Source organism: Aegilops tauschii, chromosome 3 (assembly GCF_002575655.3).
Source record: "Aegilops tauschii subsp. strangulata cultivar AL8/78 chromosome 3, Aet v6.0, whole genome shotgun sequence".
In the NCBI taxonomy this organism is placed as follows: Eukaryota; Viridiplantae; Streptophyta; class Magnoliopsida; order Poales; family Poaceae; genus Aegilops; species Aegilops tauschii.
The window spans coordinates 234300606-234323582 of NC_053037.3; the positions used below are offsets into that span (position 1 = coordinate 234300606).

The following is a 22977-nucleotide window of genomic DNA, read 5'->3' on the forward strand; positions in this document are numbered from 1 at the left end:
GTGGGGGGCGGCGATGGGTCGGGGAGGGGCCGGCGACGGAGGGCCGGGGCGGGGCGGTGGAGGAGGCGGGGCGGCGGGGGCCCGGCCGGCGGGGGGCCGGGGGGATGGGGGGCGGGGGGCCGGGGCGGGGTAGTGGAGGAGGCGGCGGGGCGGCGGGGGGCCGGGACGGCGGGGGGACGTGGCGGCGGTGGGGCGCGGGGCGGCGGTGGGGCGCGGGGCGGCGGGGGGCCGAGGCGGGGGGGCGACGGGGCGGTGGGGCGGCGGGGAGCCGGGGCGGCGGGGCGACGGGGCGGCGGCGCGCGGCGGGCGGCGGCGTGGGAGGAAATAAACGGCGAGGGAGAGGGAAGAAGTGAGTAACGGGCGGGGGGTACGGGCCGTTAGGTAGTAGGCTCTTTGCCGTCCGCCCCGCTTTGCCGTCCGCTTTTTTGCCTCTTTGTCGTCTGCTAGCGGACGGCAAAGAGGTGGCCCGTTAAGTTTTTCAAAAACGGGCGGGGGGTGGGGGCCACCTCACTCTTTGCCGTCCGCCAGCGGACGGCAAAGATTCTTTACCGTCCGCTGGCCGACGGCAAAGAGCTGGCAAACGGCAAAGAGCTTCTTTGCCGTCTGCCCTTTCTTTGCCGTCTGCTTTCGGGTAGCTGATGGCAAAGAGCTTCTTTGCCGTCAGCTAGCAGACGGCAAAGAGCTGGCAGATGGCAAATTAGCTGATTCCAGTAGTGAGGGAGTAGTTCACCCTCGGGGCTGAGGGTATGTACCAGTAGCTATGTGTTTGATCTCTCTCTCATGTTCTTGAGGTGATACGACCTTGATGTATCGCGAGCTTTGCTATTGTAGTTGGATCTTATGATGTTTCTCCCCCACTACTCTCTTGTAATGGATTGAGTTTTTCCCTTTGAAGTTATCTTATCGGATTTAGTCTTTAAGGATTTGAGAACACTTGATGTATGTCTTGCCGTGCTTATCTGTGGTGACAATGGGATATCACGTGATCCACTTGATGTATGTTTTGGTGATCAACTTGCGGGTTCCGCCCATGAACCTATGCATTGGGATTGGCACACGTTTTCGTCTTGACTCTCCGATAGAAACTTTGGGGCACTCTTTGAAGTTCTTTGTGTTGGCTGAATAGATGAATCTGAGATTGTGTGATGCATATCGCATAATCATACCCACGGATACTTGAGGTGACATTGGAGTATCTATGTGACATTAGGGTTTTGGTTTATTTGTGTCTTAAGGTGTTATTCTAGTACGAACTCTATGATAGATTGAACGGAAAGAATAACTTCGTGTTATTTTACTACGGACTCTTGAATAGATCAATCGGAAAGAATAACTTTGAGGTGGTTTCGTACCCTACCATAATCTCTTCGTTTGTTCTCCACTATTAGTAACTTTGGAGTGACTCTTTGTTGCATGTTGAGGGATATTTATATGATCCAATTATGTTATTATTGTTGAGATAACTTGCACTAGTGAAAGTATGAATCCTAGGCCTTGTTTACTAGCATTGCAATACCGTTTGTGCTCACTTTTATCATTAGTTACCTTGTTGTTTTTATATTTTCAGATTACAAAAACCTATATCTACCATCCATATTGCACTTGTATCACCATCTCTTCGCCGAACTAGTGCACCTATACAATTTACCATTGTATTGGGTGTGTTGGGGAAACAAGAGACTCTGTTATTTGGTTGCAGGGTTTTTTGAGAGAGACCATCTTCATCCTACGCCTCCCACGGATTGATAAACCTTAGGTCATCCACTTGAGGGAAATTTGCTACTGTCCTACAAACCTCTGCACTTGGAGGCCCAACAATGTCTACAAGAAGAAGGTTGCGTAGTAGACATCAGACACATAGAAAGATAGGGTCTTATAATTTCGCCTCCCAACATATTCACCTCAAGGGTGGTGTCAACAATAATAACTCATGCTACCCATATCCAACTGGATATATGTGCCTAGATCTTTCCTCACCACATGATGCTTGCCAAAAGAGAAAATTAAAAAGGAATAGAGAGAAAAACTTTGACTCTTGCATGAAAGTAAATACATAAAAGTAAAAGGTAGGCCCTTCGCAGAGGGAAGCAAAGGTTGACATGCGCTTTTTGTTTGTATCCTCAATCCCTTAGTGCAAAAGAACATCACGTTATATTGCCCCTTATGATAGCAACCTTTATTATGCAGTCTGTCGCTTTTATTCTTTGCCATCACAAGTTTGTACAACGCTCAATTTTCTCTTGCACTAAATGATCTAACACTTTTAGAAGAAATTTTTATTGCCTTATTGCACCGATGACAACTTACTTGAAGGATCTTACTCAATCGTTAGGTACATATGGTGGACTCTTGAAAATAAGATTTTGGTTTAAGGGTTTTTGGATGCACAAGTAGCATCTCTACTTGGTGAGGAATTTTTGGCTAGCAAAGATGGGGGGAAGCACCACATGTTGAAGGATCTATGAAAATATAACTTCTATGTGAATATGAACAACCATAAATAATTTCGTTGTCTTCCTTGTCCAACATCAACAATTTTGGCATATAATATTTTGATGGGGGATCACAATCACAAAAGATTTCCAAGATAGTGTATTTGCATGCGAAAGTTCTCTTCCTTCTACTAATCATTCATGAATTGCTTGTATGACCAATATTGTGATTGTCAAGCTTCAAAATATTTCACTTTCTAAACCCAATGTGAAGCTACCACTAGGCATGATATGAACATAAAATAATTCAGCTTCATTATATTCAATTTATTCAACAATTTACTCATAGGATATAAGTGAAGCACAAGAGTAAATGACAAGCAACTCCAAAAAGATATAAGTGAAGATCAAATGAGTAATTAAGTAAATGGGAAGCTATTTGAGGACTCTCTCTTATTTAAAAACTTTCAGATATAAGTATTTTATTAAAACATCAAGAAAAAACAAAATAAAATGGAATTCTAAGAATAGCACACATCATGTGAAGAAGCAAAAACTTAGGATCAACCGATACTAACCGATAATTGCTGATGAAGAAAGGTGGGATGCCTACCGGGGCATCCCCAAGCTTAGACAACTGAGACTTCTTGAAATATTATCTTGGGATGCCTTGGGCATCCCCAAGCTTGAGTTTTTGTGTCTCCTTAGTTCATTTTATATCACGGTTTCCCTAAATGTTAAAAAGTTCATCCACACAAAACTCAACAAGAACTCGTGAGATACGTTAGTATAAATAAATGCAAATCCTTATCATTCTCTACTGTAGCAAATCACTAAATTTATTTTTTAACATTGCATACTAAATGCCTCTGCATATTTAATACTCCTATCCGCAAATAGAATAATTAAACAAGCAAACATATGCAAACAATGCAACCATAACAACAATCTGCCAAAATAGTAGTCTGTAAAGAATGCAAGAACAATCATACTTCTGTAACTCCAAAAATTCTAAAAATTTACCACACTGTAGAAAATTTATTAGAGCTTATTTTGCAAAAAAAGTTCAACATTTTATCACATTCTTACTTTTCTCAGGAATTTTTGCAACAGCGATAAACTTTCTGTTTTGAAACAGCAACATGTAGACTTGCAAAATAAGCATGGTAAAGGCTATCCTTGAATTTTTTTTTGAAAAGAAAGATGCAAAACATTATTCTAAGTAACAACAAGCAAATCCTAGCAAAAGAAAATGACGCTCCAAGCAAAACTCATATCATGTGACGAATGAAAACATAGCTCCAAGTGAGGTTACCGATAATGTTGAAGATGAAAGAGGGGATGCCTTCTAGGGCATCCCCGAGCTTAGTTGCTTGAATATTCCTTCAATATTACCTTGGGGTGCCTTGGGCATACTCAATCTTAGGGTCTTGTCACTCCTTATTCTCCTCATATCGACATCTCACCCAAAACTTGAAAACTTCAATCACACAAAACTTAACGGAACTTCGTGAGATAGGTTAGTATGATAAAGATTAAACCATTTTACTTTGCTACTATCAAAGACAAGATTCATAATTGTTTCCACACAGTGCCTAATGTAGACTATCATTTCCACAATTTATATTGAGCAATATAAGCCATAGAAACTAGAAAACAAGCAAACTATGCATTGAAAACAGAATCTGTCAAAAACAGAACAGCCTCTAGTAATCTGTACTCCAACCATACTTCTGCTACTCCAAAAATTCTGAAAACTTAGGACAACGTAGGGAATTTGTATATCCATCACCTGTAAAAAATTCAGATCAAAAGCACATTTCAGTGAATTTTAAAAATTCCTGGACTGAGCACAAAAGGTTCTGTTTTTGCATAGGTTCAAGTCAACTATCATCCGCGCTATCCCAAAGGCTTTACTTGGCACTTTATTGAAACAAAAGCAATAAAACATGATTACTAAAGTAGCATAATCATGTGGACACACAAAAACAGTAGGTAAAAGTGTTGGGTTGTCTCCCAACAAGCGATTTTCTTTAATGCCTTTTAGCTAGGCATCATGATTTCAATGATGCATGCATAAAAGATAAGAATTGAAACATAAAGAGAGCATCACGAATCATAAGTTCCTCCCTCATAATAATTTTCAGTAGCATCATGAATAGATTCATCAATATAACCATCACATAAAGCATTCTTTTCATGATCCACAAGCATAGAAATTGTATTACTCTCCACATAAGAATTTTTCTTCTCATTCACAATGGTGGGAGTATCACATGAAACTCGAATACTATAAATTGTTTCCACATTAAAAGAGTAATGTTCAGGAAAAGGGTAATCATAACTATGAGAAGTTTTATAAATATAATCAGCACTACTTTTTATAACATAAGTATCATCACAACAATCATCATAAGTAGGAACTTTGTTCTCATCATAGATAGGAGGCATGCAATCATCATAGCAAATTTGATCATTCAAAGTAGGGGGACTAAAAAGATCATCTTCATTAAACATTATATCCCCAAGCTTGGGACAAACATTAATTGCAGCAAATAAATTCTCAAACATGTCATTCTCATCAAACATAGCATCCCCAAGCTTGTGGCTTGGCATATCATAAGCATAATCACTCTCATCATTAATAGTATGAATAGCACCAACGGTATAACAATTGATATCATCATAATTTCCCAAGTTGGTGCAAAAAAGATTTCCAAGATTATAAAAAGTATCATTTTCTTCCCAATCATAATTATCACAACAAGTAGTAGGCATCACAAAATCATACTCAATATCATCATCCTCAACATATTTGATTCACTTTCATGAAGCACAATGGTGATAGGAGCAATATTACTTGGGAGAGTTACCTTTTTACCTATCCTTCTCCTTCTTTTCCTTTTCTTCTTACCACCTCACGTATGGGTTTAATCAATTTTTTCGAGCTTCTTGTTGAAGAGATTGATTGGATAGGAAGCTCCTCCTCGTTACCTGATTCATCATAATAAACACTAGGAGGGTATTGGGAAATATTTTCTCTTCCATTAGTACTCTCTTCATATTCCATTTGTTTTCTTGTCTTTAGATAGTTGGCAATATAAGGATTCTGAATGGAATTTACCGCACAAAACATATGAATTTCCTCTAGATCAAAATCAAGAAATCTCTTGAGATTAAATTTTGGAATACGCCCAGTTATACGTTTCATTTCTTCATACCCCAAAAGATGATGCTCAAGGGTAATCAAGTTATCACAATTTTTGGACACGATTTGATCATGAAACAATTGGAGATTTAAATGACCACGTTCATTGCAAAATCACAAGGATGGCGAGAAAAAATAAATCTTTCAGCACAATCATCTAGCCTCTCTTGCAACTTATTCGTTTCTAAATATTTATGCTTCTTACAAAATCTATCTTCCCTTTTTGTTGTGCATTTGCATTCCCAATTCACTCTGCAAAAATTGACTTTCTTATAGGAGACATCATTATCGTGACTAATGCAATCATCATTAGCATCATGGATATTCAAAGAATTCATACTAGCAATATTGCAATCATGCCCATCATCCAACGTTTTTATGCCATAAATTTTGTTGAATTCTTTTTCTAGAAATTGAGCATAATCATCGGAATCCTTATTCTCGGGATAGACATTATAAAGATAGAGAACAACCTGAGGTAATCCAATCTCCATTTTTTGTAGTTTTCTATTATAAAACCAAACTAGTGATAAAAAAAGAAACTAAAAGATCTGATTGCGGGATCTAAAGATATAACTTCAAGCACTCACCTACCCGGCAACGGCGCCAGAAAAGAGCTTCGTTGTTGGGATGTGAGTGCCGCTTACCTAGCCCCCCGGCAACGGCGCCAGAAAAGAGCTTGATGTCTACTACGCAACTTTATTCTTGTACACACGTGTTGGGCCTCCAAGCGCAGAGTTTTGTAGGACAGTAGCAATTTTCCCTCAAGTGGATGACCTAAGGTTTATCAATCCGTGGGAGGCGTAGGATGAAGATAGTCTCTCTCAAACAACACTGCAACAAAATAATAAAAACTCTCTTGTGTCCCCAACACAACAAATATGATGGTAATTTGTACATGTGCGCTAGTTCGGCGAAGAGATCGTGATACAAGTGTAATATGGATAGTAGATGTTGATTTTTGTAATAAGAACAATAAAAAATAACAAGGTAGCAATTGATAAAACAGAACAAAAACGGTATTGCAATGCTTGAAAATGAGGCCTAGGGTCCGTACTTTCGCTAGTGCAATCTCTCAACAATGCTAACATAATTGGATCATATAACCATCCCTCAAAATGCGATGAAGAATCACTCCAAAGTTCCTATCTAGCGGAGAACATAAGAAGAAATTGTTTGTAGGGTACGAAACCACCTCCAAGCTATTCTTTCCGATCGATCTATCCAAGAGTTCGTACTAAAATAACACCAAATAATTTCAGATTCATAATACTCAATCCAACACAAAGAACCACAAAGAGTTTCCCAAGATCTCTACCGGAGAAACAAAGATAAGAACGTGCATCAACACCTATGCATATATTACCCCAATGTCACCTCGGGAATACGCGAGTTGAGTGCCAAAACATATATCAAGTGAATCAATACGATACCCCATTGTCACCACGGGTATTCATAGCAAGACATACATAAAGTGTTATCAAATCCATAAAAGGATTCAATCCGATAAAACAAAATCTCAAAGGGAAAACTCAATTCATCACAACAAGATAGAAGGGGAAAACACCATATGATCCAACTATATTAACCAAGCCCGCATTACATCAAGATCGTGCCATCTCAAGAACACGAGAGAGAGAGAGAGAGAGAGAGAGATTAAACAAATAGCTACTGGTACAAACCCTTAGCCCCGAGGGTGGACTACTCCCTCCTCATCTTGGTGGCCGCCGGGATGACGAAGATGGCCACCGGTGATGATTTCCCCCTCCGGCGGAGTGCCGGAACGGGGTCTAGATTGGTTTTTTGTGGCTACATAGGCTTGCGGCAGTGGAGCTTCTGATCTAGTGTTCTCCCGAGTGTTTTTGGAAAATTTGGCAACTTATAGGGCGAAGAGGCGGTGCGGGAGGCCACCGAGGTGGGCACAACCCACCCCAGGGCGCCCCCAGGCGCGCCCCGGTGGGTTGTGCCCCCCTCGGGGCACCCCCAAGTGCTGCTCTTGCCCATTGGATGTCTTCCGGTCCATAAAAAACCACAAAAAGTTTCACTGTGTTTGGACTCCGTTTGATATTGATTTTCTGAGATGTAAAAAACAAGCAAAAACAGCAACTGGCACTGGACACTATGTCAATAGGTTAGTCCCAAAAAATTATATAAAGTTGCTATAAAATGATTGTAAAACATCCAAGAATAATAATGTAACAACATGAATACTTCATAAATTATAGATACGTTGGAGACGTATAAGCGTTGTTGCCATTGCCCTGATCATCTACATTATCTAGGGTGGAGCCGTCATCTGTGGCTCGCGTGTTGTTGTTCTGGCTCTTGGCCCCTCCGGTACCTTTTGGTCTCCTACGGGGGTGTCGACATTTGGGGGATCCTTGGGTGTGTCGACCATGTAGACGTCATAGGTAGAAGTTGTGGCCCAGTTGCCAGTATGGGATATGGTCGTAGGTTATGCCACTTGTGACGCGCCGTTGACATCGAAATCCATGTCAGTTGCCTCATCCGAGGCGTAGTTCAGTATGTCGGTTAAGTCTCCGACCATAGCGAATAAGTGGGTAGTGGGAGGGACGTAAATTTCCCTATCGTTGGCTTTACATCCAATCACTACAAGAAATATGTCAACTTGTGACCACCATTATTGGTCACTAAATGGTCATTGTTTTCCATTTGTGACCTTTTTGTGACCAAAAACAGAAGGTCAAAAGCTGGCCGTCGTAAACTGACATTAGCGACCTTTCTTCTGGAATGGTCGTAGACGTTTATGACCAAAAAAAGGTGGTAGATTTAATGACCAATTATTTTGGTCACTAGCAATCCGACCACACCACGTCAGATCCACCGTGGCATGCTGACGTGGCAGAATTACGACCAAATGAAAAGGTCGTAAAATAGAATCAGCCCGGTCCATTTCAGCCGTCTACATGGGCCAAGCCCAATAATTCAGCCCATTTAATGTTTTTTTCTCTTTATTTTGCTTATCTGCATGGGCCTGGCCCAATAATTTGGCCTTTTATTTTCTGGGAATGGAGCCTTTTTCTGATGAATTTTTTTATAGTTCACTATTGTTTTGGGCCACAACCTTTTTAGTCTAGTTCGAATTTGGGACTTGGCCTTTTTATTTTCTGTTATGCAGCCTTTTAGAAAAAAAAAACTCTTACGGTCGTTTCCTTTTTTAGGCCCAAGCCTTTTTGGTCTAATTCTTGTTTGGGCCTCGGCCTTTTTAGAGCCAGGTTCTTATTTTGCATAACTATAAACAGCAAGGCCCAGGTGCACAAGTGATCCACACAACTTCACAGAAAATAAACACAGGTTCACAAGATCACATAACTTCACAGCTCCAAACTGTTCACAGGTTCACAGCCATCAAACTACTCCCAGGTTCACAGCCATCAAAGTACTCCCAGGTTCACAGCTCCAAAGACAAAATGCAACAAAATGCTCCCAGGTTCACAGCCATCAAAGAGATCTAAACTACGACAAACTGCATAAGAGGTTCAAAGACAAACTGCACAGCCATCAAACTACCTTAGCTCCAAAGAGAGCCATCAAGTGGGCTAACTTCTCTTCCTGCTCTTGAGACTTCTTGCGCAGCAGCTCAAGTTCCTTGTCGCGTGCAGCTTCAGATTCTTCCGCCTTCATCTTGATTGCCGCCAATTCTTCTTGCATCACTTCAGCTTGAAGCTCGGACCTCTCCAGCTTCTGCTCAAGGTCACGAACATGAGCAGCCACTTCAGCAGTTGCTTTGCCGGAGTTGTTCCTAGATGACTGGAGCCCAACATTCCTGAGGAATCTGCTTTGCTTGACTTTGGTCTTGAGCACTTCTTCGACAATTTTAACAGCAAACTTTGGCTCTTCACCTTCATTTTTTCCATCTCAAGCTAGCATATGGAGGAAAATGATAGGCATTAGTGGGAGATCTATTTCACATTTTGCAAACCAAACCAAGCAAGAGAAACCAAACCAGCACACAAATGGATTATTTGAAGTAACCAAACCAGCACACAAAATCTATACAAGAAGATGATGACTAGCGACCTGGAGACATGCAATTGGAACAATATGATCGCTTCATTAAGCCTAGAATGGTGGTTCTATATAAGATGGCTTCCCGAGTGAGCCGATCATCAAACTAACATTCAGATCAAAATTCATCATATCATAAAAAAAATGCAACAAATAGCTACAGCAAGTTCTGATATCTTTGTTGAACTATCAAACAGCATCAAAGCATGGAACATGGTGTGTCTTCTTGACTGGCTCCGAATCAAACAGCATCAAAGCTGGCTGTGAATCAAACAGGGCTGAGGTTTCTAGACAAAAGTTTGAACAGAGCATGGAGTGACTTACTATAGCAGTCTTGACTGGCTCCGAAAACCCGTGCTTCTTGCTGTTGTGGGTGGCCTTAAACAAGTCAATCGCAGACAGCTCCTCACCCTTACGCTCTTCTTTCTGAAATGTTTTTCAACAAAAATCAAAATGTTATCAGCAAGAATCAGAAATGTTATTCAACGAGGATCAAACGGTAAGGTCTCCAGAGAAAAGTTCTCACAGTGGCAAAAATGTGTGTTGTGTAGTGCCTGGAACCAGTTCTCTGATTGTACACGACTTTTTCTCGATTCATCTTGTTCGACACACAGGTTTCCTACAAAAAGGCATAATGTCAGCATGATCTAGCACTAGCATATAATGTGCAGAACATAAAGCATCAAACAAAGCAGAGACAAACCTTGTGTCTTGGGGTAGACCACATCTCCACTAGAGCTTGCCATTCACCATCCGTCAGATCTGGCACCGGAGACTTAATGCTGACTTTGTTTGCGGCTACGGTATCAAAATACTTCTTCTTGATCTGATGGCGTCTGTTCTTTGAATTTTTCTGCAGAATATCTTTGCACGCGGTCTTGATGGTCTCCGAGTCCGTGTTCATCCCAAAATTTGCCTACCAAGACAGCAAACAAGGTAGGAACAATATTAGTGATCATGCATAGGTGTAACAGAAAATAGATAGCACATTAACTATGAAACAAGTAGCTTACAACAACTTTCCCAATGTAGTTCTCCAATAGACTAGCATTTTTTGTATAGCTTGAAGTGAGGAAGAACCGGAAGATGGCTTCTTGCAACGAGTCCACACTCATAAGCAAGCTTTGCTGCCTGCAGAGGCTTCTCTAGACGCTTCATCCCTTCGGCAATTTGGATAGGCACCTTGCTACCAAGCGACTTGGTGATTCTCTCTAGCCCTTTTCCCTTTCTAAGTATAGTATTGGTAGTCATTGCATCTGAAAATGAAATTGAACTCATAAATTAGAATAGAAATCGACAAATGGAGGAATCGACAAAAGCATACGTGATCATTCCATTTGGAAAATGCACTAGTAAAAGATAGCATTGCAAAGGTCAACTTGCCTGATTGAAGCACAAGCTGCTGTTCTTCTTCATTGATGACAACATTCCTATCAATAGAATGTGCAACAGGGCCGAGGTCTGTGTCAACAGTGCCTGCTTCATCAATGCAGATAGTTCCTCCTTCATCTAGGCAGACAGTGCCACTTCCATCCATGCTGTGAGTGGTTCCTTCATCCATGGGCGGCAACTCATCACCCATTTGCACCGAGGTCTCAGAGTCCATGCGCAGCAGACTTTCCTGATGGTCCATCACAGTCGCCATCTTTGCTTTCTGCCTTGTGACTCTATCAGGGGCAGGTTCATCGGGTTCCAGGATCCTCTTTTTTTGTCCTGGAGCTGGGGCCATCACCCTTCCTGGAGGCATTGCAGCAGATGTTTCTGAGCTCTTCTTCTTCTTGCTGACTGTCTTCTTAACACCAGGCCTCTTCGTCCTAAATTCCTTCAGTGCCTCGTATAAACAGCATGGCAAAAAGCATTAGATCACAAGAGAAATATGTGAGCACAAGGAAACACATAGCATAAAAGAACCCCAACCCCCCAGGCAAGACAGAGTTTGCACCTTAACAGTCGTGTTCACTACAACATCATCCACTTCCTCTCCTTCAATAACTTCATCCTCCTTAGGATTGTACTCTGGGTCATCATTGATAACTCCACTACCTTCTTGAACCTCATCACTTCTACCTTCTTGTACACCATTTGTTTTCCTAATCATTGACGCTATTGCACTGATGCCAAGGGACTGGAAATCCAATTGTTCCTCATGATATTTCTAGCCCTAACCTTCTCGTACTCGGTGAGAGGCTCTTCTTTGCATGATAAAGGAAACGTAAGTATTAGGTGGATGTTTGGAATGCATGGACAGACAGCCAAACATATCTTATGATATTTTATTATCATTTAATCCTAGTTATTCAGGTAAGGAAGACTAACAGCACACATGCACAATTAAGCCAGCTTATTCAGATTGCAGCAATACATTTCACTTAGCATATTAAGACACAGATTTTATGAAACTGACAGTATAACCACAAGGAGCAAGTTGCATACCAACGGTTGGCCTCATGTTTGACCTTGTCCTCCTTGCCATGGATGATCTTGAGGTGGTGCTTGCAAAATAGAATAAACAACAATCAGATACAACAGGGATAAAGTAAAATGATGCATTTTTATCAATAAAGGAAAGCATTTGGACCATCATGCACATACAATGATGTAGTGTTATTAATTAAGCAAACATGTAAGTGCACTAAACAAGCATGCATGTACACTGGAAATATATGTACACTAAACAAGCAAGTAAGCAAAGTTCTACTGATAGAAACAAGCAAGCAATGAAGGAAATTGAAGAGAAGAAAGCAAGTACTATTGATACAAACCCTAATTAATAAGCAAGCAAGTAGCTTCTTCTCCATGTGCTACTGATACAAGCAAGTACTGCTGATGGAAACCCTAATTAAGCATGTATGCTAGCAAGCAACATGTATGTTAGCAAGCAAGCAACATGAACTAGTGAATTGGTGTCATGTACACATGCTTAGACAGTCTGACAGCAAGCTAGACGAGTATATCATGAGGACCTTCAAAACAACTAGATGTTGCCACTGGTAAAGCATGAAACAACAGTACTTGCAGAAGTACAAAAGCAGATGAAAAAATTATTCTCAACTAATATTATGCTGCCTCTACACACCAAAAATGGCTACAAACTAGAAGACACACAAGTTAAGACATTTCGACAATTAGAATCAACTATGTATATTACAGCACCCAAAATTATCTAGCACCAATCTAGTATATATTAAAACTAGTCATACAGCCTTAACACACCAGGAATTCCAATACCACAATAAGTACTAAGCGTTCTCTTGTTCACTTGAAAGAAGATCACAAGCTTCATGCGCATATCACAAAAGAAGAACACTGCTACAAACCCCAGTAGTGCTACTGATAGCAAAGTGCTACAAGCAATCAAGTACATGTTGATACAAACCCTAGTAGCAAGCAAGCAAAGTGCATAAGTGCTACTAATACAAGCAAGCAAGCATGGAAAGTGCTACTGATAGAAACAATCAAACTGCTACTGATAGAAACAAGCAAGCAAGGAAGGAAATTGAACCATACAGCAAGCAAGTAAATTCCCAATACGACATTGACAATGCCTTTTATTTTCTTTGGCCCTCAAGGAGCTGCTCATGAATCAGCGCAACACAAGGCCAATGCCACACGGGACAAACAACGTAATATGTTGGTAGCGCCTACAGCTATATATCATGGAAGATGTGAAGGAGCTTATTAGGAAAGAACGGAGCTGAAGCTGGTAAAGATTTGTCGTACTAAAAAATTAGGTTGCAGATTTCTTAGCTATAGATTCGAGGAGGGAGCATTCAACCGACTTGTGCTTGCAGAATTGTGACACTGTCAACTGCTCAATAAAGTTCCCGGTCTTTGCAACAACAATAACAAAAAAAGGCCAGAGGGCCACACGGGACGGCTCTATGCTGATAAAGAAATGCTCATGTGAATCATGTAATTCCACTATAGCTTGGTGACTGAACACATCACCGTCTACTTAACACAGATTGCTTTTGTGTTTGAGTACAAAACGAATGACATACCCGCAAAAAAGGCCAGATCATGGGCAGCCATAGAACGATATTACAACATCTTGGGCCAGCACAAGGCATCAGTTTCGATGAAACCAAAGGGAAATAAACTTCTGGTTTCATAGGGGTGAATCGTGATGATGACAGCATTCACTTGGCCATACATCTCATCAGAGAGATACGACATAAACATCAGGTTCAGACACATCAGTGACACAGCGCCCCGCTCACAAGAGCGGGTAAACACGCTATGAACCAGACCAACGCACAAGCACAATATAACCAAACGCACAGCAAACCCGCCCATAACCTCAAAACAACAGGAATGGGCAGCATGAGAGGCCCTGAGGGGCACCTTCTCCAAGTGCTACTGATACAAGTAAGTAATTAAATCATACACAAGCAACATGAACCAGAGGGAGGTCTTCCTCTAACCTCATCCACTTCCTCATCCATCCCCATCCCCTAAAATCAACATGAACCCTAAACCATGAGGGGGATCAAACAAACCACCAGGAGCTCCTATATGAACATGAACAAGAACCACCAGGAGCTCGTAGATCGACCGAATCCTAACCCTAGATCGACCGAATCCTAACCCTAGATCGACCGAATCCTAACCCTAGATCGACCAGGAGGGGGATCTATCGAACCCTAGAAGATCGAGGGGAGAGGGGAGAGGAGAGGGGTACCTTCCGTGGTCGATCGTTGATGATGTGGATGATGTAGCCACCGTCGCCGATGTAGTCATTGTTGTTGATGTAGTCATAGCCGGGGCGGTCGATGTAGCCGTCGATGTAACCACCATCATCAGGGGAGAGAGAAGGGTGGATTCGTCGTCGGGGAGGGCGGAACACCGCGGCGCGGCGCGGCGGCGCATCGGCATGGCGGGGCGGCACGGCGCAGGGGAGGGAGTGGGAGAGGGGCGGCGCGGAGCAGGGAGGGGCGGCGCAGCTGCGTGGCGGGGCGGCACGGAGCAGGGGAGGGAGTGGGAGCGAGGCGGCGTGGAGCAGGGTTCGTTGGGGCGGAGCAGAGGAGGGGCGGCGCTAGGGTTGCGGGGTGGGGAATGGGGAAGGGAGGGGAAATTTTGGGTGGGGAGGGGATCCCGCGTGTTAGTGGGAGAGGGAGGGGTGGGTCCCGCCTGGTAGTGGGAGAGGGAGTGGAGGGAGTGGAGGGAAATTTTGGGAGAGGGAAATTTTGGTGGAGGGAAAATTTTGTTGTGGGAGGGAAATTCTTTTGGGTTTGGGAGCAGAAAAAATAGGGTTTTTTGTAAACTTTGTAGAAATCATGGTTAAAATGATACCGAATAGCTCAAGAAAACACCGGTATTGCAAGTTTAGTATTTTTGCTAGTTGGTAGGCCACATTTGATGATGTGACGCGGAGGTCTCCCATTTTTTGATTTTTTTTTAATTTTTTACGGTGTTTTCAAAAACCGGCCGATTTCGTCGTGGCGGCCGTCCGTGGCTAGGGTTTGAGTCGTGCCAATCTGTTGTCGATTCTTTGATGAAATGCCTACCTGTGAAGCTAAAAATGATTTTTGGCAAAAATAACGGGCAAGCTATGGAGGACCCGCAGTTCAAATTCCAGTCGGTTCCAGCTGAATCGGCCGAAGGTGGTCTGAATGGCCGGGAGTAGCTACGAGGGTCGGAAATGCATGCTTTTTGACGCTTTGAGATAGACATGGAATGGCGCCGTTTGGGGTGACCCTCCTTGTAGCCGCTTCACGAAAACGCATGTCTTTAGCATTCAAAAAATGAAAAATGGTTTTTGATTTTTTTACGGTGTTTTCAAAAACCGGCCGATTTCGTCGCGACGGCCGTCCGTGGCTAGGGTTTGAGTCATGTTTTTAGCATTCAAAAAATGAAACTTATATTGTTTCATACATGAGCATGCACAAAAACCCATAATTTTATCTTTCATCCATGAGCATGCATAAAAAAATTTCAATTCCCATCAATTACCAAACTGAATATTCATAATTAAGAAATTGACATGTTTAGATGACACTGTCATACAACATCCATGAGCATGCACAAAATTAAACCTGACATACTTAACATTGACATGTTCAGATTACACTAACAAGCTTAAACCTAACATGCTTAACATTGCCACTTCATTTCTTAACATCTTCACTCCTCCTTCTTCTCCATCAACCTGATGCGCTCAAAGTGGCAAATCCCAACGCGGATGTACTCCTCTACCACAATTGGCATGGTCCTGTCGCCAAGCTGTGGGATTGCAGGCGCCACCACCATCACGAGGTCATTGTCAGGCACCACCATTGCGAGGTCATCATTAGGCACCACAATCGCAAGGTCGTCGCCAGCCACCATAGCAAGGTCGTCGTCCGCCACCACCATAGCAGGGTCGTCGTCAGCCACCACCATAGCAAGGTCATCATCCGCCACCACCATACTAGGGTCGTCGTCAGCCACCATCATAGCAAGGTCGTCGTCAGCCAGAATAGGCTGCTCTTCGTCATCCCCGCTCTGCTCCTCATCATCCCTGCTCTACTCCTCGTCATCCCCGCTGCTGCTCCCATTGCCTGGCCAAATGCAACAAAGTGTGAACATGGTGTTGTCGTCGTGCAGGTAGAGGAAGCCGAAAGGACAGGAAGAAGAGAGGCAGAGAGCTTACTGGCATCGTCGTCGTGCTGGTAGTACATGCGGCACATGGTGTTGTCGAACATCTTCACGGTGAACATGGCGTCGCCGTCTTAGCGGAAGACAAGGAAGTGCCCGAGCTGTAGCTCTTGGGCGTGGGCGAAATGCTCCTAGCTTGGCCCTAGGTACATGTGGCCTTCACCATTGAACACCACCAACACGTCCCACAGCCTGCGAAGCCCGCTGTCGGCCTCCCGCAGCTTCACTTTGTGGGGCTCACAGCCGGCGAGCATCTTCGCAAACTTGTCAGGCAGCCTCTGCAGCGAGGGTCGGGCAGTGGTTAATTGTGCCAATCAAGCACTAGACAGCAGAGTGATGATAAAGAGATGGGTGAAGGGGAGATATTGTCTTGAATATACCTGCCTACTGCAAGATTTCTCAATTATGATCTCGAAGAACTCAAAACCTTCCAAGCCAGCCATCTCACTTCTCTGAAAAGCAGCATTGTAAATTAAACAACAAGACTGTACATAAATAGGAAACAAGCACTTCAAAACAGTAGAATATTTAATACATGTGTTTGCCAGGGCCTCAATTTGGAATATTCCTATGAATTGCAATGGCCTCAATTTGCTACTAGTATAAACAAGCACATGAACAAAAATAGCATAGTAAACTAACACAGCAACATCAACATCATCAGGTGACCACCAACAGCAACAGCACTAAAATCTACTATAAATGGACCAGAACACAGCTAGAACCATATCTACTATAAATGGACCAAAAGCTATAAACAGGACACAGCTATGAACAAGAGTGGACATTGTTCCATATCTATAAATGGACCAAAAGCTATAAGTTACTGTTCAGGAGCTGACCTTCCAAGGGATAATTAGGCCTGGAGCTCCTGTAAAAGAGTGAACAACTTCAATATTAGTGTACAGCAAAACAACAGTTTCAATATTACAATAGAAAGAAGTCTCAGGTTTATCAAGCACAACAAAACAACAGTGTGACTGAAAACAAAAGAGGTCTCAGGTTTAGACTGAAAAGGAAGAGCTAGTTATGCATGATGTCTCAGGTTTAAACAAAAGATCAAGACCACAATTTTAACAAGAGATATATAGTCAGTACAATTGAACAAGAGATATATAGTCAATCTGGATAGTAGCATTATGAGTATTTAAGTGGATGTAGCCCAAGGATGGATTGATGCCCTGTGATCTTTGTGATCATGAGGTGTGAGAGATCTACTGCTACTACCACCAAAGCAGCCCTCCCTTCCCCTACCCACAAACACACAGAGGCAGAGGCAGAGGCAGGACCACCATGTTCTCCCTCACTCGCACAGTCACAAGAATGAGAAAGGCTGAGGGCATGTACACACATACACACACATACCACCTAGAGCAAGCACTGTCCTAGATCTATCTACACATCTAGCTCACCTCACAGGAGCACAACGGAAAGCAGCAAAGAACCACCACAGCAAGCTGCATATGCTTGCCTCAGTCACAAAAGAAAGAAACTGCTGCAATTTCTTTCCCCCTCACCCTCAGCAACACCAGAATAAACAAGACAGTTAATAACAACCCTAATCAAACCCTAATCTAGCAGTCCTAATAAGACCCTAACCAAATCAAACCCTAATCTAATCCAATCCCTATCTAATCTAATCCAATCTAGGCGGCGGCAAGAACCCTAATCTAACCAGTAGCAGAAAACTAAGTTAAGAGGAAGGAGAGAGAGGGAAGGATTCATACCTCAGGATAGAGAGGAAGGAGTAGGCGGCGGTAGGAGAGGAAGGAGTCGGCGGCGGTAGGAGAGGAAGGAGTCGGCGGCGGCGGTGGGGGGGGGTCGTCGCTGTCGATGGAGAGGAGGAGCAGGTCGAGTGGAGAGGAGGAGCAGGTCGAGTGGATAGGAGGAGTGGGGAAAGGAGTGGGGAAAAGAGTGGGTCCACTTATTAGCGAGTTCTGTGTTTGCTACGTGACTGGTTTGATATATTGAAAAGGGTGGGCATAGATTACAAAACCAATAGCCTCTTCCTAGCCCAGTGGTCGAAACATAGTGAAATAAGCGCCAGGTCGTGGGTTCGAGCCCCCGCTCGCGCATATTTTTTGGCCGCGCGTGGGATGGAGCTAGCCAATATATGTATATAATGAAACAACTAGACACATTGTCAACATTCTCTTGCTAGCTCACTAGTTCAGGACAGGGTGAAACATGCGCCAGGTCGTGGGTTCGAGTCCCCGCTCGTGCAATTTTTTTTATATTAAAAAAAATTAGGATCTCTGAAAACAACATCAAAACAATATTTTGCCATCAAAATGTTCACTGACAAAAAACAGCTCTGAAACAACATCAAAATTACAGCCATCAGCTCTGAAACAAATCAATATTTTGTGCCATCAGCTCTGAAACAAAACAAAACAATATTTTGCTCCATGCTAGAAATTTGAAACTTCATGAAAACTTCAAGCATTATGAATCTCCATCAGTATAAAACTTCAAGCACTGCTACAAAAACTACATTTTGCTCCATATTACAAAAACTACATTTTGCTGCTGGAATCTTCATTTTGCTACAGCCATCAGGATAACTGCATCACATCAGCTTCATCATTTTGCTACAGCCATCAGGATCATCATTTTGCTACAGCCATCATTTTGCTCCTAGAATCTTCAAGCATTTTCTACCTAGAGTGAAGATTGATCAGGTCACCAGTCCCATAGATACCAAAACAAAGAACATGGAGTAATAGTATTTACCTTCGCCAGTCCATTCGCTACTCATCATCGTCGATACGAAAACAAGGAACTCTATGCCCACTCCTGTTTTCCTCATCATCACTACAATATTGCAGCATAGTATGATCAGTCCTGTTTTCCTCATCCTCGCTCTCATGTCCATCCGCTACCACCTTTCTTCTTTTCTTGATGCCTTCAACTATTGCAGCATCAACGATCACACGTTCTCGGTCCCTTCGCACTCTGCTTTGCACCGGAACTTCCATAGAGTCATCATCAGCTTGCAACGGAACTTCCGTAGAGTCATCATCTTGGTATGTTAGTCCACCATCACCGGGGCCCTTTTCCACTTCAGTTTCAGTCATACTCCACAAGTGTATGTGCTCAAAGTTTTGCACAACTCGCCATTTTCCGTGCAAAAGAGTGTCCCGCAGATAAAACACCATTGTTGCTTGTGTTGTTAGAATAAAGGGATCACTCTTATACCAGCACCTTGCAGTGTTGATGCTTTTGAAGTGGCCATCATATTTGACAAAAGAGTCTCTCTTCTTCTTGCTACCAAGCTCAAACCAGTCACAGCGAAATAAGACAACCGAGCGATGGATGCCTCCACTAGAGTTGTACTGCAACTCTACGATGCTTCTCAACTGACCATAGAAGTCAATGATCTCACGATCATGTGACCCCTCAGTGACGACTCCACTATTCTGTGTCTTCCTTTTTTCCTCGCGGTCAACGGTGTGGTACCGGACACCGTCAGCAATGCATGCTGAATACACTCTCACTCGCTTATCCGATAAGCATGCCAAAGCAAATAGATCATCACTGACCTTCTTCTCCTCATGCAACTTTCCAATCCGCACAAATAAACCATTTAGCAAACAATGGTATTTAATAATTGGTGAATAACACACAAAACATCAAACATGTGGCTAAAGATCTCACATGATTCTTAAACCAATTAGCAAACCCCTTGGCAACCCTTTTATCAACATTGATCTTGATTTCTTCCTGATTTAACTCTTCCTTGCATTTCCTGCAATGCAAACAAAACATGTGAATTAAAACATTAGGCTGGTGCCAACCCAAGAAAAAAAATATAATGAGTGCACAAGATATAACGTACTCGATATATGGTAGAACCTCGGCGCAATTGCTGAGCACATACCAAACCATCTTGTCATACTCATCACCAGGCTCCAAGTATTGTGAGGCTCCAAGAAAGTTCACACCATGGTTGAAAATAGAGACATCACCACTTTGCGAATCAGACCGCTCTCTATTTCTGTCCAGCCGGTTCCATCTTGTTTCCACATCGCCAAAGTATGTAGAGCAAAAAGTCAAGCACTCGTCAACGACATATGCTTCAGCACTAGAACCTTCAGGTCTTGCCGTGTTTCACACATAACGCTTACAAGTAAGCAGCCTTCTTTCGATTGGGTACATCCAACCGTATTGCACAGGACCTCTAAGCATTGCCTCTTTTGGTAAGTGCACCGCCAAATGGACCATCACGGTGAATAAAGCTGGAGGGAAAATCTTCTCGAGCTTGCAAAGAATAATTGGGATTTCTTTTTCAAGTCTTTCCAGGATAGTTAACTTGAGTGTTTTGCAGCACAGTTCTCTAAAGAAATTTCCCAGCTCAGCAACCGCTTCATATATATCCTTGTCCATGATTCCTCGGAGGCCCGCCGGTAAAATCCTTTGGAGGAGGATGTGACAATCATGGGTTTTCAGTACTGAAAGCTTGAATCCATCAGAAGTAACACACTTTGCTAGGTTAGCAGCATAACCATCTGGAAATTTCACCGCTCTTAGGAATTCACAGAATGCAAGCTTTTGTTCTTTACTCATTGTATACCATGCTCGTGGCATTTTAAATGAATCTTCATCTTCATTGTGATGTAGATGCAAATCTTCTCTTATGCCCGTGTCCTCCAAATCAAGACTAGAACTAACCGTGTCCTTTGTCTTCCCTTCAATGTTCAGAAACGTCCCTAGAAGATTCTCGCATATGTTTTTCTCAATGTGCATTACATCGAGATTATGCCTTAATTTCAAATCAGCCGAGTATGGTAGGTCCCACAAACAAGACCTCCGGTCCCAACATTGACCTTCCTCACGCTTTCTTTTCTTCGCAAGCTTTCCTGGTCTCACATCTTTCACCTTTTCAAGTTGCTGCTCCAGCTCTTCTCTAGTGAATTCAGCTGGCTTGTCACGGGTTTCATTCTCACCATTAAAATCTTTGCTTCTTCGCCAGCGATGGTTTCGGGGAAGAAAGCGGCGGTGCCCAATATAGCAGATCTTGCTCCTTATTCTCTTTGAGCAAGGGTCTTTGTCACAATGGACACAGGCCTTATAACCTGGTGTGATCCTCCCAGACAGAGTGTGCAGAGCCGGGAAATCATGGATGGAACATATGATTACAACACGTAGATTGAACTTTTCTTCCGGACTCAAGGCATCGTATGTAGGTACACCAGTCCAGAGCTGGAGCAGTTCTTCTACGAGGGGCTCCATAAAGACATCAAAATCCTTTCCTGGAGACTCTGGACCCGGGATAAGCAATGACATCATGAAGTTGGACTGATCCATGCATGCCCATGGTGGCAGGTTGTACGGCACCTCAAAAACTGGCCACATGCTATAAGACGTGCTCATGTTCCCAAACGGATTAAACCCATCTGTGGCAATGCCAAGTTTTATGTTCCTTGGATCTGCAGCAAAGTCTAAATGTATACGGTCAAACTCTTTCCATGCCTCTCCGTCCGCTGGATGGCTCAGCTCATTGTCCACAGGTTGCCGCTTCAGCTTGTGCCACTGTACCTCACGCGATGATTTCTTCGAGATGAACATCCGCTGCAGCCTTGGTATCAACGGAAAGTGCCTCGGTACCTTCTCCGGTATTGACTTCTTCCCATCAGCATCTTTCCACCTAGAGGCATTGCATTTTGGACAGTTGTCATGCTTTGCTAAATCCTTCCGAAACAAGACACAGTTATTTGGGCACACATGTATTGACACATAACCTAACCCCAGCCTGTGGATTATGCTCAATGCTTCATCATAAGATCTGGGAACACAACTATTAGGGAATTGCAAGCACAAAAGGCGGAGTATTGCGTTGAATGCAGCATTGCTAATCCGGTAGAAAGACTTGATGTGGAGTAACTTCACGGTGAAGGTAAATCTTGAAAATTTACCCCCTTCATGAGCTACGCGCTTCGCCTCCTCTAACACCTCAGCAAACAACGACTTTTTTCCATCAGCACGATCTTCAGCATCGTACAAATCCTTCAATAGGTCAGGAATCCTATCATCTTCATGCCCATCCTCTTCCTCCAAACCAGCATTATCTCGCAAAACCTTTTCCATGAAATCAATGCCAGCATCACCACCACCCATCATATGAGGGGCCTCTGTATCAGCTTCAAAATGTTGAGGTTGTCTGTCTAAAGGTTGTCCATGATATATCCATCTATCGTATGTGATGGACATCCCATTAAGAAGCAGATGATCTTCCACTCTTCCTTGAGCCATTCTTGAATGGTTGAGGCATTCATAGCATGGGCAAAGAATGTGAGCATCGTTGGCAAAATTTGCCCGAACAAATGCCATGAAATCATCAACTCCTTTAATATGTTCTTTCGAAAACTTTCTAATCCAGCTTTTGTCCATCTGCCAAAGACAACAAATTGTTGCAACTTAGCAGATCAATCTAAGTGCATCAACATTAATTAATGAAAATGGATGGAAGTAATGGCACCCAACTTTATATGCTAACTCCCTAACCACAACATTCAGCTATTTCCAATTTCTCACTACTTTAGTCCAGTTCACATGGTTTAGTGATTTCACATGGGAGCAATAAAAAGCAGTTCATAGGAATTACAGATTTCACATGGGAGAAAAGAAAAGCTAACAAAAACCTGCTGGTTCACAAAAAACAAAGGTGGTTTA

The 22977-nt window shown here is 42.9% G+C and overlaps 1 long non-coding RNA gene and 1 pseudogene across 1 annotated transcript; both read right to left on the reverse strand.

Annotated features, from left to right (window-relative positions):
- Nucleotides 1-15617: 15617 nt before the first annotated feature.
- LOC123497621 (uncharacterized) lies at nt 15618-17085 on the reverse strand. Its single transcript, XR_006671403.2, has 2 exons — nt 16301-17085; nt 15618-16208 (listed from the first exon to the last, which is right to left on the reverse strand). It is a non-coding gene; the product is annotated as an uncharacterized lncRNA (long non-coding RNA).
- A 1970-nt stretch (nt 17086-19055) lies between these two features.
- Nucleotides 19056-22695, reverse strand: LOC120975698 (uncharacterized; annotated as a pseudogene).
- Between the last annotated feature and the right edge of the window lie 282 nt (nt 22696-22977).